Consider the following 13,993-nt stretch of genomic DNA (forward strand, 5'->3'; position numbering starts at 1 on the left):
GTGGGAGTCATTCTGGGGGGAGCTGGGAGTCATTCTGGGGGGAGCTGGGAGTCATTCTGTGGGGGAGCTGGGAGTCATTCTGGGGGGGAGCTGGGAGTCATTCTGGGGGGAGCTGGGAGTCATTCTGTGGGGGGAGCTGGGAGTCATTCTGGGGGGGGTGGGAGTCATTCTGGGGGGAGCTGGGAGTCATTCTGTGGGGGGAGCTGGGAGTCATTCTGGGGGGGGGGGAGCTGGGAGTCATTCTGGGGGAGCTGGGAGTCATTCTGGGGGGGGGGGAGCTGGGAGTCATTCTGGGGGGGGGGGAGCTGGGAGTCATTCTGGGGGAGCTGGGAGTCATTCTGGGGGGGAGCTGGGAGTCATTCTGGGGGGGAGCTGGGAGTCATTCTGGGGGGGGGCTGGGAGTCATTCTGGGGGGGAGCTGGGAGTCATTCTGGGGGGAGCTGGGAGTCATTCTGTGGGGGGAGCTGGGAGTCATTCTGGGGGGGAGCTGGGAGTCATTCTGTGGGGGGAGCTGGGAGTCATTCTGTAGGGGGGGGCTGGCAGTCATTCTGGGGGGAGCTGGGAGTCATTCTGTGGGGGGAGCTGGGAGTCATTCTGGGGGGGAGCTGGGAGTCATTCTGGGGGGAGCTGGGAGTCATTCTGTGGGGGGAGCTGGGAGTCATTCTGGGGGGAGCTGGGAGTCATTCTGTGGGGGGAGCTGGGAGTCATTCTGTAGGGGGGGGCTGGGAGTAATTCTGGGGGGAGCTGGGAGTCATTCTGGGGGGGAGCTGGGAGTCATTCTGTGGGGGGAGCTGGGAGTCATTCTGTAGGGGGGGGCTGGCAGTCATTCTGGGGGGGGCTGAGAGTAATTCTGGGGGGAGCTGGGAGTCATTCTGGGGGGGGCTGGGAGTAATTCTGGGGGGAGCTGGGAGTCATTCTGGGGGGAGCTGGGAGTCATTCTGGGGGGGGCTGGGAGTCATTCTGGGGGAGCTGGGAGTCATTCTGGGGGGAGCTGGGAGTCATTCTGGGGGGAGCTGGGAGTCATTCTGGGGGGGCTGGGAGTCATTCTGGGGGGGGAGCTGGGAGTCATTCTGGGGGGGATGGGAGTCATTCTGGGGGGGCTGGGAGTCATTCTGGGGGAGCTGGGAGTCATTCTGGGGGGAGCTGGGAGTCATTCTGGGGGGAGCTGGGAGTCATTCTGGGGGGAGCTGGGAGTCATTCTGTGGGGGGAGCTGGGAGTCATTCTGGGGGGAGCTGGGAGTCATTCTGTGGGGGGAGCTGGGAGTCATTCTGGGGGGAGCTGGGAGTCATTCTGTGGGGGGAGCTGGGAGTCATTCTGTAGGGGGGGGCTGGCAGTCATTCTGGGGGGAGCTGGGAGTCATTCTGTGGGGGGAGCTGGGAGTCATTCTGTAGGGGGGGGCTGGCAGTCATTCTGGGGGGGGGCTGAGAGTAATTCTGGGGGGAGCTGGGAGTCATTCTGGGGGGGGCTGGGAGTAATTCTGGGGGGAGCTGGGAGTCATTCTGGGGGGAGCTGGGAGTCATTCTGGGGGGGGCTGGGAGTCATTCTGGGGGAGCTGGGAGTCATTCTGGGGGGAGCTGGGAGTCATTCTGGGGGGGGCTGGGAGTCATTCTGGGGGAGCTGGGAGTCATTCTGGGGGGAGCTGGGAGTCATTCTGGGGGGGCTGGGAGTCATTCTGGGGGGGGAGCTGGGAGTCATTCTGGGGGGGCTGGGAGTCATTCTGGGGGGAGCTGGGAGTCATTCTGGGGGGAGCTGGGAGTCATTCTGGGGGGGCTGGGAGTCATTCTGGGGGGGGGAGCTGGGAGTCATTCTGGGGGGGATGGGAGTCATTCTGGGGGGGCTGGGAGTCATTCTGGGGGAGCTGGGAGTCATTCTGGGGGAGCTGGGAGTCATTCTGGGGAGCTGGGAGTCATTCTGGGGGGGGTGCTGGGAGTCATTCTGGGGGGGCTGGGAGTCATTCTGGGGGGAGCTGGGAGTCATTCTGGGGGGGCTGGGAGTAATTCTGGGGGGAGCTGGGAGTCATTCTGGGGGGAGCTGGGAGTCATTCTGGGGGAAGCTGGGAGTCATTCTGGGGGGGGGGAGTCATTCTGGGGGGAGCTGGGAGTCATTCTGGGGGGGCTGGGGGTCATTCTGGGGGGGCTGGGAGTCATTCTGTGGGGGAGCTGGGAGTCATTCTGGGGGGGAGCTGGGAGTCATTCTGGGGGGAGCTGGGAGTCATTCTGTGGGGGGAGCTGGGAGTCATTCTGGGGGGAGCTGGGAGTCATTCTGGGGGGAGCTGGGAGTCATTCTGGGGGGAGCTGGGAGTCATTCTGTGGGGGAGCTGGGAGTCATTCTGGGGGGGAGCTGGGAGTCATTCTGGGGGGAGCTGGGAGTCATTCTGTGGGGGGAGCTGGGAGTCATTCTGGGGGGGGTGGGAGTCATTCTGGGGGGAGCTGGGAGTCATTCTGTGGGGGGAGCTGGGAGTCATTCTGGGGGGGGGGGAGCTGGGAGTCATTCTGGGGGAGCTGGGAGTCATTCTGGGGGGGGGGAGCTGGGAGTCATTCTGGGGGGGGGGGAGCTGGGAGTCATTCTGGGGGGGGGGGAGCTGGGAGTCATTCTGGGGGAGCTGGGAGTCATTCTGGGGGGGAGCTGGGAGTCATTCTGGGGGGGAGCTGGGAGTCATTCTGGGGGGGGGCTGGGAGTCATTCTGGGGGGGAGCTGGGAGTCATTCTGGGGGGAGCTGGGAGTCATTCTGTGGGGGGAGCTGGGAGTCATTCTGTAGGGGGGGGCTGGCAGTCATTCTGGGGGGAGCTGGGAGTCATTCTGTGGGGGGAGCTGGGAGTCATTCTGGGGGGGAGCTGGGAGTCATTCTGGGGGGAGCTGGGAGTCATTCTGTGGGGGGAGCTGGGAGTCATTCTGGGGGGAGCTGGGAGTCATTCTGTGGGGGGAGCTGGGAGTCATTCTGTAGGGGGGGGCTGGGAGTAATTCTGGGGGGAGCTGGGAGTCATTCTGGGGGGGAGCTGGGAGTCATTCTGTGGGGGGAGCTGGGAGTCATTCTGTAGGGGGGGGCTGGCAGTCATTCTGGGGGGGGGCTGAGAGTAATTCTGGGGGGAGCTGGGAGTCATTCTGGGGGGGGCTGGGAGTAATTCTGGGGGGAGCTGGGAGTCATTCTGGGGGGAGCTGGGAGTCATTCTGGGGGGGGCTGGGAGTCATTCTGGGGGGCTGGGAGTCATTCTGGGGGGGGAGCTGGGAGTCATTCTGGGGGGGATGGGAGTCATTCTGGGGGGGCTGGGAGTCATTCTGGGGGAGCTGGGAGTCATTCTGGGGGAGCTGGGAGTCATTCTGGGGGGAGCTGGGAGTCATTCTGGGGGGAGCTGGGAGTCATTCTGTGGGGGGAGCTGGGAGTCATTCTGGGGGGAGCTGGGAGTCATTCTGTAGGGGGGGGCTGGCAGTCATTCTGGGGGGAGCTGGGAGTCATTCTGTGGGGGGAGCTGGGAGTCATTCTGTAGGGGGGGCTGGCAGTCATTCTGGGGGGGGGCTGAGAGTAATTCTGGGGGGAGCTGGGAGTCATTCTGGGGGGGGCTGGGAGTAATTCTGGGGGGAGCTGGGAGTCATTCTGGGGGAGCTGGGAGTCATTCTGGGGGGGGCTGGGAGTCATTCTGGGGGGGGTGGGAGTCATTCTGGGGGGAGCTGGGAGTCATTCTGGGGGGAGCTGGGAGTCATTCTGGGGGGAGCTGGGAGTCATTCTGGGGGGGCTGGGAGTCATTCTGGGGGGGGAGCTGGGAGTCATTCTGGGGGGGATGGGAGTCATTCTGGGGGGGCTGGGAGTCATTCTGGGGGAGCTGGGAGTCATTCTGGGGGGAGCTGGGAGTCATTCTGGGGAGCTGGGAGTCATTCTGGGGGGGGTGCTGGGAGTCATTCTGGGGGGGCTGGGAGTCATTCTGGGGGAGCTGGGAGTCATTCTGGGGGGCTGGGAGTAATTCTGGGGGGAGCTGGGAGTCATTCTGGGGGGAGCTGGGAGTCATTCTGGGGGAAGCTGGGAGTCATTCTGGGGGGGGGGAGTCATTCTGGGGGGAGCTGGGAGTCATTCTGGGGGGGCTGGGGGTCATTCTGGGGGGGCTGGGAGTCATTCTGGGGGGAGCTGGGAGTCATTCTGGGGGGAGCTGGGAGTCATTCTGGGGGGAGCTTGGAGTCATTCTGGGGGGAGCTGGGAGTCATTCTGGGGGGAGCTGGGAGTCATTCTGGGGGGGGTGCTGGGAGTCATTCTGGGGGGGGGGATGCTGGGAGTCATTCTGGGGGGGGGAGCTGGGAGTCATTCTGGGGGGGGATGCTGGGAGTCATTCTGGGGGGGGGGAGCTGGGAGTCATTCTGGGGGGCTGGGAGTCATTCTGGGGGGGCTGGGAGTCATTCTGGGGGGAGCTGGGAGTCATTCTGGGGGGGCTGGAGTAATTCTGGGGGGAGCTGGGAGTCATTCTGGGGGGAGCTGGGAGTCATTCTGGGGGGGGCTGGGAGTCATTCTGGGGGGAGCTGGGATTCATTTCTGGGGGGGCTGGAGTCATTCTGGGGGAGCTGGGAGTCATTCTGGGGGGAGCTGGGGAGTCATTCTGGGGGGAGCTGGGAGTCATTCTGGGGGGGCTGGGAGTCATTCTGGGGGAGCTGGGAGTCATTCTGGGGGGGGGGAGCTGGGAGTCATTCTGGGGGGAGCTGGGAGTCATTCTGGGGGGAGCTGGGAGTCATTCTGGGGGAGCTGGGAGTCATTCTGGGGGAGCTGGGAGTCATTCTGGGGGAGCTGGGAGTCATTCTGGGGGGGGGGAGCTGGGAGTCATTCTGGGAATCATTCTGGAGTGCCATGTGTTTGAAAGGGTTAATCCCATGATTGCTTTTGGCCCCAGGTGAGACGCTGGGTGGGGTGACCCCTTCGGGCCCCCATGTAGTCTCAGTGCAGGATAATCCCAGCAGGACTCTGGGTCTGGGGTGCGAGGAGATGACAAAATTGGCCCCCGGGACCCCTAAGAACCCAGTGTGAGTTTTGTGATTGGTACCTGCTGCCCCCCAGTTACCCCTGTACCCACGGCAGCCCCTAAATATAATAACAAGGAGTAACATCCCCATTAATCTGCCCCATGGTTTCTGCCTTCTGCCCCTGGGGGGTGGATTAGGGGTTATAATACCCCCAGCTGTAATGTGCCCCAGGGCTGGGCATAAACAAACCCCTTCCTTACATGCACACACCCATCGGGTTTAACCCTTCGCTCTAATCCTTATGGGGGAGAACCCCCGGTGCCCAACTCAGGGGGAGCAAAGAGGGGGGGCGTGCACCCACAAAATCACAATAATTGAATATTTGGGTCATTTACACTGCATTTGTCGCTGTACTACAACTCCCAGAACCCCCTGCTGACTGGGAAAAATACCTGATTCCCACTTGATTTCATGCAAAGAGAGACTTGGATTGTAAGCTCTGCTGGTGCAGCTACCGACTATGCAATTATTTCTGCGCAGATCTGGGGGGTGGGGGGGGGCATTATCCCGGGGGGGGGAAGGGCAGAAGGGACTGGGAGTGCAATTAGTGCAAATCCTCAGCTCCAGCAACAGAAGGAGATTTACTGGGAATTACTCAGAAAATCAATTTCCTCCCCAGCTGTGTCCTGTGCTGCCACCTAGAGGCACAAACTGCCATTACCTGTCCCAGACTCACAGCCCAACACTGACCCCTGCTGGGCACTGATAGAACTGCACATTCTCCTTATAGAGACTCTCATCTCTTCATTAGTTAATAATCACTAATTGGCACATACAGGTTATTGTTGCAGTTGAGGATGGTTTAACCCCTCAGTTACCCACAGTGGTGGCAATTAATTCCCAAGTACTTTCCATGAATAACAATATCAGCAGTCGCCCTATTGGCTGTCGTCTCTGCTACTGGGGGAGGAGCTGCCATGTTGTTCATTTCTTGTTGCTCCACTGACTTTCTCCCCCCAGAAGAGGGCGCTGCTGCCCAATCCCAGGGCTCATTTACCAATTTTAGCCTATAGGAGTTTGGAATTCATTCCCAGAATTTCTTTTGTTTATGAATTGGATGCACTTTCTGCGACATAAAGCTGGGTAAGAGCGTTGCATTGTGGGTACAAGAAATATGCCACATTGTACAACATGTTTTATTCATGGGGGGGGGGGGGTAATTCCATGTCGGCCCCCAGCACTCGGCTAATAATGGATCATTCCTTCTGTTTCATGTTAAAGGGGAAGCAAAAGGCGCTAAATGATCATTTCTCCGCTCCTCTCAGACCCCCCCCCCCATCCTCCCAAAGAGAACAAAACAAGGACACGTTCCCTTCCATTTCTGCCCTTTGTTGCCCCTTGTGGCTATTGTTGGAATTGCGGCCCCGGGGCTCTCAGAATGGAAAGAGATTCTGTCCCAATAAAGGGCCCAAGGGATTTCAGCAGCTGGAGAAGGAGATGAATCAGTTTGTTGTGTCTGCGGAGACTGCGGGGGGCACAGCGGGGGGCACGGAAATACAGCACCCACGGCACGGAGTGGCCCCCCCATTGTACTGCCATTACCTGCCACCCTGGCACAGTGGCACCAACAGAGCAACTGGCAGAAACGAAGAGGAAATATGTTGATACTGAAATTCACTGTAACCCCCCCCCAACACTGTCTCCATCTTGTCCTACTGTCTCCATCTTGTCCTACTGTCTCCATCTTGCCCTACTGTCTCCATCTTGCCCTACTGTCTCCATCTTGCCCTACTGTCCCCATCTTGCCCTACTGTCCCCATCTTGCCCTACTGTCTTCATCTTGTCCTACTGTCTCCATCTTGCCCTACTGTCTCCATCTTGTCCTACTGTCTCCATCTTGTCCTACTGTCTCCATCTTGCCCTACTGTCTCCATCTTGCCCTACTGTCTCCATCTTGCCCTACTGTCTCCATCTTGCCCTACAGTCTCCATCTTGCCCTACTGTCTCCATCTTGCCCTACAGTCTCCATCTTGCCCTACTGTCCTCATCTTGCCCTACTGTCTCCATCTTGCCCTACTGTCTCCATCTTGCCCTACTGTCCTCATCTTGCCCTACTGTCTCCATCTTGCCCTACTGTCTCCATCTTGCCCTACTGTCTCCATCTTGCCCTACTGTCCTCATCTTGCCCTACTGTCTCCATCTTGCCCTACTGTCTCCATCTTGCCCTACTGTTCCCATCTTGCCCTACTGTCTCCATCTTGTCCTACTGTCTCCATCTTGCCCTACTGTCTCCATCTTGCCCTACAGTCTCCATCTTGCCCTACTGTCCTCATCTTGCCCTACTGTCTCCATCTTGCCCTACTGTCTCCATCTTGCCCTACTGTTCCCATCTTGCCCTACTGTCTCCATCTTGCCCTACTGTCTCCATCTTGCCCTACTGTCCTCATCTTGCCCTACTGTCTCCATCTTGCCCTACTGTCTCCATCTTGCCCTACTGTCTCCATCTTGCCCTACTGTCCTCATCTTGCCCTACTGTCTCCATCTTGCCCTACTGTCTCCATCTTGCCCTACTGTTCCCATCTTGCCCTACTGTCCCCATCTTGCCCTACTGTCTCCATCTTGCCCTACTGTCTCCATCTTGTCCTACTGTTCCCATCTTGTCCTACTGTCTCCATCTTGTCCTACTGTCCCCATCTTGCCGTACTGTCCCCATCTTGCCCTACTGTCCCCATCTTGCCCTACTGTCTCCATCTTGCCCTACTGTCTCCATCTTGCCCTACTGTCTACATCTTGCCCTACTGTCCCCATCTTGCCCTACTGTCTCCATCTTGCCCTACTGTCTCCCTCTTGCCCTACTGTCTCCATCTTGCCCTACTGTCTCCATCTTGTCCTACTGTCTCCATCTTGCCCTACTGTCTCCATCTTGCCCTACTGTCTCCATCTTGTCCTACTGTCCCCATCTTGCCCTACTGTCTCCATCTTGTCCTACTGTCCCCATCTTGCCCTACTGTCTCCATCTTGCCCTACTGTCCCCATCTTGCCCTACTGTCTCCATCTTGCCCTACTGTCCCCATCTTGCCCTACTGTCTCCATCTTGCCCTACTGTCTCCCTCTTGCCCTACTGTCTCCATCTTGCCCTACTGTCTCCATCTTGCCCTACTGTCTCCATCTTGCCCTACTGTCTCCATCTTGCCCTACTGTCTCCACCTTGCCCTACTGTCTCCATCTTGCCCTACTGTCTCCATCTTGCCTACTGGGACTGGGCCGCGGGTTCCGTAGGACTGGGCCGCGGGTTCCGTTGGACTGGGCCGCGGGTTCCGTAGGACTGGGCCGCGGGTTCCGTAGGACTGGGCCGCGGGTTCCGTTAGACTGGGCCGCGGGTTCCGTAGGACTGGGCCGTGGGTTCCGTAGGACTGGGCCGTGGGTTCCGTAGGACTGGGCCGTGGGTTCCGTAGGACTGGGCCGCGGGTTCCGTTGGACTGGGCCGTGGGTTCCGTAGGACTGGGCCGTGGGTTCCGTAGGACTGGGCCGTGGGTTCCGTTAGACTGGGCCGTGGGTTCCGTTGGACTGGGCCGTGGGTTCCGTTGGACTGGGCCGTGGGTTCCGTAGGACTGGGCCGTGGGTTCCGTAGGACTGGGCCGTGGGTTCCGTTAGACTGGGCCGTGGGTTCCGTTGGACTGGGCCGTGGGTTCCGTTGGACTGGGCCGTGGGTTCCGTAGGACTGGGCTGTGGGTTCAGTAGAACTGGGGGGCATCTATCGCTCTGTGCCAGCCTTACGCACTACCAGCTGGGGGTGCCGGGCACCTCGCTAGATGTGGCCCCTCCCCATTCCCGGCGGCGCCGCGGAGCTGACGCAAGTTGAACTCTTGAACCCAAAAGAAATTACGGGAAGGAAAAGTCGCTGCAGATTTCGTGCCCCCCCCTCGCGTCTCATTGTTTGGGGGGGGGTCGGGTCACACAGAGTTCAGTGCCCTTTCGCGCCTTTCAGTACAATTGGGACATAAGGAGAAGCATCAGATCGGATCTCCGTCAGCAGAACCAGGGCAGGAGCTGCGCCCGTCACTCACACATAATGGGCAATTGGTCCTGGCACGGAGACGCGGGGGGAGGTCGGGGGCAATTGTTCCCTAGTGACCCCCGGGGATCAGATTTCTGGGCTCCTTTGTTTGTTCTGGGTCAGTGCAAGTTCTCCCATCGCTGGGGGGAACCACGGGGGGGCCCATATGTAACACCCCGGGTGTGAAAGGGCAAGTCTGGGCGGCTGGGGGTAATTGGAGGAAACCAAGGGGCAGACAGTGACCCGGAACGGCTTGGGTCCCCCCCCCAGAAGCACCTGCGAGGGGTCCGTTATCAGCCCCTCAGTCGGCCAATTGGAACTGGCAGAAGTGGGTCGGTCGGCTGGGGTACAAGGGAGCAGATGCCGGGGCAATAGAATCTGCCCCACAGGATCAGTCCTGGGCAAAGGCATTAGTGCCAGGCTCCTGCCCCAGGGGGGCACAAGGGGGCACAGGCCAGTGGTTAATGGGGGTCCTGACTCCATATCCAGTACCGGTATCGGCCAGGGGGCTGCAACAGAACAGAACCCCCATCTCACAATATTGCAGACCCCCCCACCCCCAGTTACTATAGCACAGTTGCCCCAAACCATAGGGCAATAGACATGCAGCAGAGGATTCTGGGATTAGAGACCAAATAGCAGCTGCTCAGGGGCTGAAAGCTGGGGAACCCCCCCCCCAAACTGGATTTGATACATTTCTGCCCTGATTGGCTCCCATGTTGGTCTCATTAACCCCTGCTGGGATGGGGCCCCTGGGCACACAGAGGGGCACAAATAATATACAAGCGATTAGCGACTGCCCCCCAATCTCTGCCCAGAACCCACTGAGCATGTGCAGTGCCACTGACACTCCTTACTGAATCCAATATGGGGGGTTGCCTGTGCCCAAGTCTGTAGGTTTGGGTCGGTGCTAGAGATTCTGAGGTGCAGAAAGGTTAATGTATAACCATTTTGGGGGTTAAGTTCCCCTTTAATGCTCATTTGCCAGCAGGGAAATAGTAATGGGAAATAGATATCTGAGCCCAAAATCCAATGCATGGGGCATTATTGCCTCCAGTGGGGCAGTAACTGTGATACCCAGTGATGCGCAAGGTATTAACCCTATAGCTCCTGTATTACTGTAGTGAATCAGCCCCATAATCCTCAGTGGGACGCTGGTGGTTAAATGGTTAATTGGAATAAAAAACAACCTGTCAATCAAGTGCAGCTTTTCCATGTACCCCCCCCCCCCCCCCGCATCACTGAGCCCACCCTGGAGACACAGATAGTGAGAGCTGGGGGGAGGGGCACGGGATGGGGAGGAGCCAACAGATCTGTATGTGCGTAAGAGGGGGGGGGGGGGGCTCTGAATGAATTGATGATGATACAGAGAGAAGGGGGGGGGGTCAACTTTGTTAGCTTTAAATATGTTATGGAATGGCCAATTCTGAGCAATTTTTCAATTGGTCGTCATTATTTATTTGTTATAGTGTTTGAATTATTTCCCTTCTTCTGCCTCTTTGCAGCTTTCAAATGGGGGTCACTGACCCCGGCAGCCAAACCCTATTGCTCTGTGAGGCTCCAGTTTTATTGTTATTGTTACTTTTTATTCCTTATCTTTCTATTCAGCCCCTCTCCTATTCATATACCAGCCTCCCATTCCAACCGCTCCCTGGTTGCTAAGGTAATTTGGACCCTAGCAACCAGATAGCTGCTGAAACTCCAAACTGCAGAGCTGCTGAACAAAAAGTAAAACAATGAAAAAACTAAAAATAATATAAAATGAAGACCAATTGCAAATTGTTTCAGAATATCACTCTCTCCATCATACAGGTAACCCCCCCCCCCCACTTACCGACAGTGTCTCCCATTGTAATATCATTGTGTGAAGCATCTACTGCTCTGCCCCTCTGTATGTATTAGTCTGGGCTCCACTTACACTACTACTCACTCACTCACTCACTCACCCACTCACTCACTCACTTACTCACTCACTTACTCACTCACTCACTTACTCACCCACTCACTCACTCACTCACTCACTCACCCACTCACTCACTCACTCACTCACCCACTCACTCACTCACCCACTCACTCACTCACTCACCCACTCACTCACTCACTCACCCACTCACCCACTCACTCACTCACTCACCCACTCACTCACTCACTCACCCACTCACCCACTCACTCACTCACTCACCCACTCACCCACTCACTCACTCACTCACCCACTCACTCACTCACTTACTCACTCACTTACTCACTCACTCACTTACTCACCCACTCACTCACTCACTCACTCACTCACTCACCCACTCACTCACTCACCCACTCACTCACTCACTCACCCACTCACTCACTCACCCACTCACCCACTCACTCACTCACTCACCCACTCACTCACTCACCCACTCACTCCCCCCAGTACTTACCCAGGTACAGAGCTCTGATTCTCTGTACTTCCTGCTCCTGGGCTGCTCTCTTTCCCATGGTCAGGCAGGAACCTCCCCCTGGGTAAGTGAATCCAATCTCCCCTCAATACTTACCCAGGTACAGAGCTCTGATTCTCTGTACTTCCTGCTCCTGGGCTGCTCTCTTTCCCATGGTCAGGCAGGAACCCCCCCCCCCCCTGGGTAAGTGAATCCAATCTCCCCCCAGTACTTACCCAGGTACAGAGCTCTGATTCTCTGTACTTCCTGCCCCTGGGCTGCTCTCTTTCCCATGGTCAGACAGGAACCCCCCCCTGGGTAAGTGAATCCAATCTCCCCCCAGTACTTACCCAGGTACAGAGCTCTGATTCTCTGTACTTCCTGCTCCTGGGCTGCTCTCTTTCCCATGGTCAGGCAGGAACCTCCCCCTGGGTAAGTGAATCCAATCTCCCCCCAGTACTTACCCAGGTACAGAGCTCTGATTCTCTGTACTTCCTGCTCCTGGGCTGCTCTCTTTCCCATGGTCAGACAGGAACCTCCCCCTGGGTAAGTGAATCCAATCTCCCCCCAGTACTTACCCAGGTACAGAGCTCTGATTCTCTGTACTTCCTGCTCCTGGGCTGCTCTCTTTCCCATGGTCAGACAGGAACCTCCCCCTGGGTAAGTGAATCCAATCTCCCCCCAGTACTTACCCAGGTACAGAGCTCTGATTCTCTGTACTTCCTGCTCCAGGGCTGCTCTCTTTCCCATGGTCAGGCAGGAACCCCCCCCCCCCCCGGGTAAGTGAATCCAATCTCCCCCCAGTACTTACCCAGGTACAGAGCTCTGATTCTCTGTACTTCCTGCTCCTGGGCTGCTCTCTTTCCCATGGTCAGACAGGAACCTCCCCCTGGGTAAGTGAATCCAATCTCCCCCCAGTACTTACCCAGGTACAGAGCTCTGATTCTCTGTACTTCCTGCTCCTGGGCTGCTCTCTTTCCCATGGTCAGACAGGAACCCCCCCCCCTGGGTAAGTGAATCCAATCTCCCCCCAGTACTTACCCAGGTACAGAGCTCTGATTCTCTGTACTTCCTGCTCCTGGGCTGCTCTCTTTCCCATGGTCAGGCAGGAACCTCCCCCTGGGTAAGTGAATCCAATCTCCCCCAGTACTTACCCAGGTACAGAGCTCTGATTCTCTGTACTTCCTGCTCCTGGGCTGCTCTCTTTCCCATGGTCAGACAGGAACCTCCCCCTGGGTAAGTGAATCCAATCTCCCCCCAGTACTTACCCAGGTACAGAGCTCTGATTCTCTGTACTTCCTGCTCCTGGGCTGCTCTCTTTCCCATGGTCAGGCAGGAACCTCCCCCTGGGTAAGTGAATCCAATCTCCCCCCAGTACTTACCCAGGTACAGAGCTCTGATTCTCTGTACTTCCTGCTCCTGGGCTGCTCTCTTTCCCATGGTCAGACAGGACCCCCCCCGGGTAAGTGAATCCAATCTGCCCCCAGTACTTACCCAGGTACAGAGCTCTGATTCTCTGTACTTCCTGCTCCTGGGCTGCTCTCTTTCCCATGGTCAGACAGGAACCTCCCCCTGGGTAAGTGAATCCAATCTCCCCCCAGTACTTACCCAGGTACAGAGCTCTGATTCTCTGTACTTCCTGCTCCTGGGCTGCTCTCTTTCCCATGGTCAGGCAGGAACCTCCCCCTGGGTAAGTGAATCCAATCTCCCCCCAGTACTTACCCAGGTACAGAGCTCTGATTCTCTGTACTTCCTGCTCCTGGGCTGCTCTCTTTCCCATGGTCAGGCAGGAACCTCCCCCTGGGTAAGTGAATCCAATCTCCCCCCAGTACTTACCCAGGTACAGAGCTCTGATTCTCTGTACTTCCTGCTCCTGGGCTGCTCTCTTTCCCATGGTCAGACAGGACCCCCCCCGGGTAAGTGAATCCAATCTGCCCCCAGTACTTACCCAGGTACCCCCCAGCCCTGAGCTACTGAGGCCCATAGGGAGGAAGTGCAGCCTGTGTGGCTCTAATGCCCCGGGGCCCGTGGGGTTCTGGGCCCAACACAGATGACACCGAAGAGACAAGTAGAGAAAAGTCACAGTTTATTTATGAACACGTGTGATTGGTGGCCAGAGGCCACGCCCCCATGGAAGCACCGGTTCTGGATGCAAATCTAGATCTTTCTAGAACATCTGCTATAAAGTGATTGGCTCCCTTTTGCCCCCTGGCACCGCCTCCCACTGCCCATTTACAGGTGCTATGGGCCAATCAGTAGAGGGTAAATCTCTCACATACCTGCCCCAGTGGGGCACATTGGGGGGTTCAGATGCCCCAAACCCACTGTGTGAGGTACTGTAATAGCCGGGTCAGAAGGTTCTTCTTTGCACCAGTACCGCTGCCCAGTGACCCGACTAAGGATCAAGGTTCTGCCGGAGCCGCTGGTTGGGTGGGACAGTAATTGGGCCGAACTTACACAAGTTTATTATGAAAGTATTTATTTCAGCTATTGACAAGACTGGTACCGGTTCTGGTTCGGTGCATTCATTTCCTGGGGAAGTGGACTCACAGTGTTGGTTCTGTATCCGTCCCGAGGGGACACAAA

The sequence above is a fragment of the Xenopus tropicalis genome, chromosome 5, assembly GCF_000004195.4.
Source record: "Xenopus tropicalis strain Nigerian chromosome 5, UCB_Xtro_10.0, whole genome shotgun sequence".
Lineage (NCBI taxonomy): Eukaryota > Metazoa > Chordata > Amphibia > Anura > Pipidae > Xenopus > Xenopus tropicalis.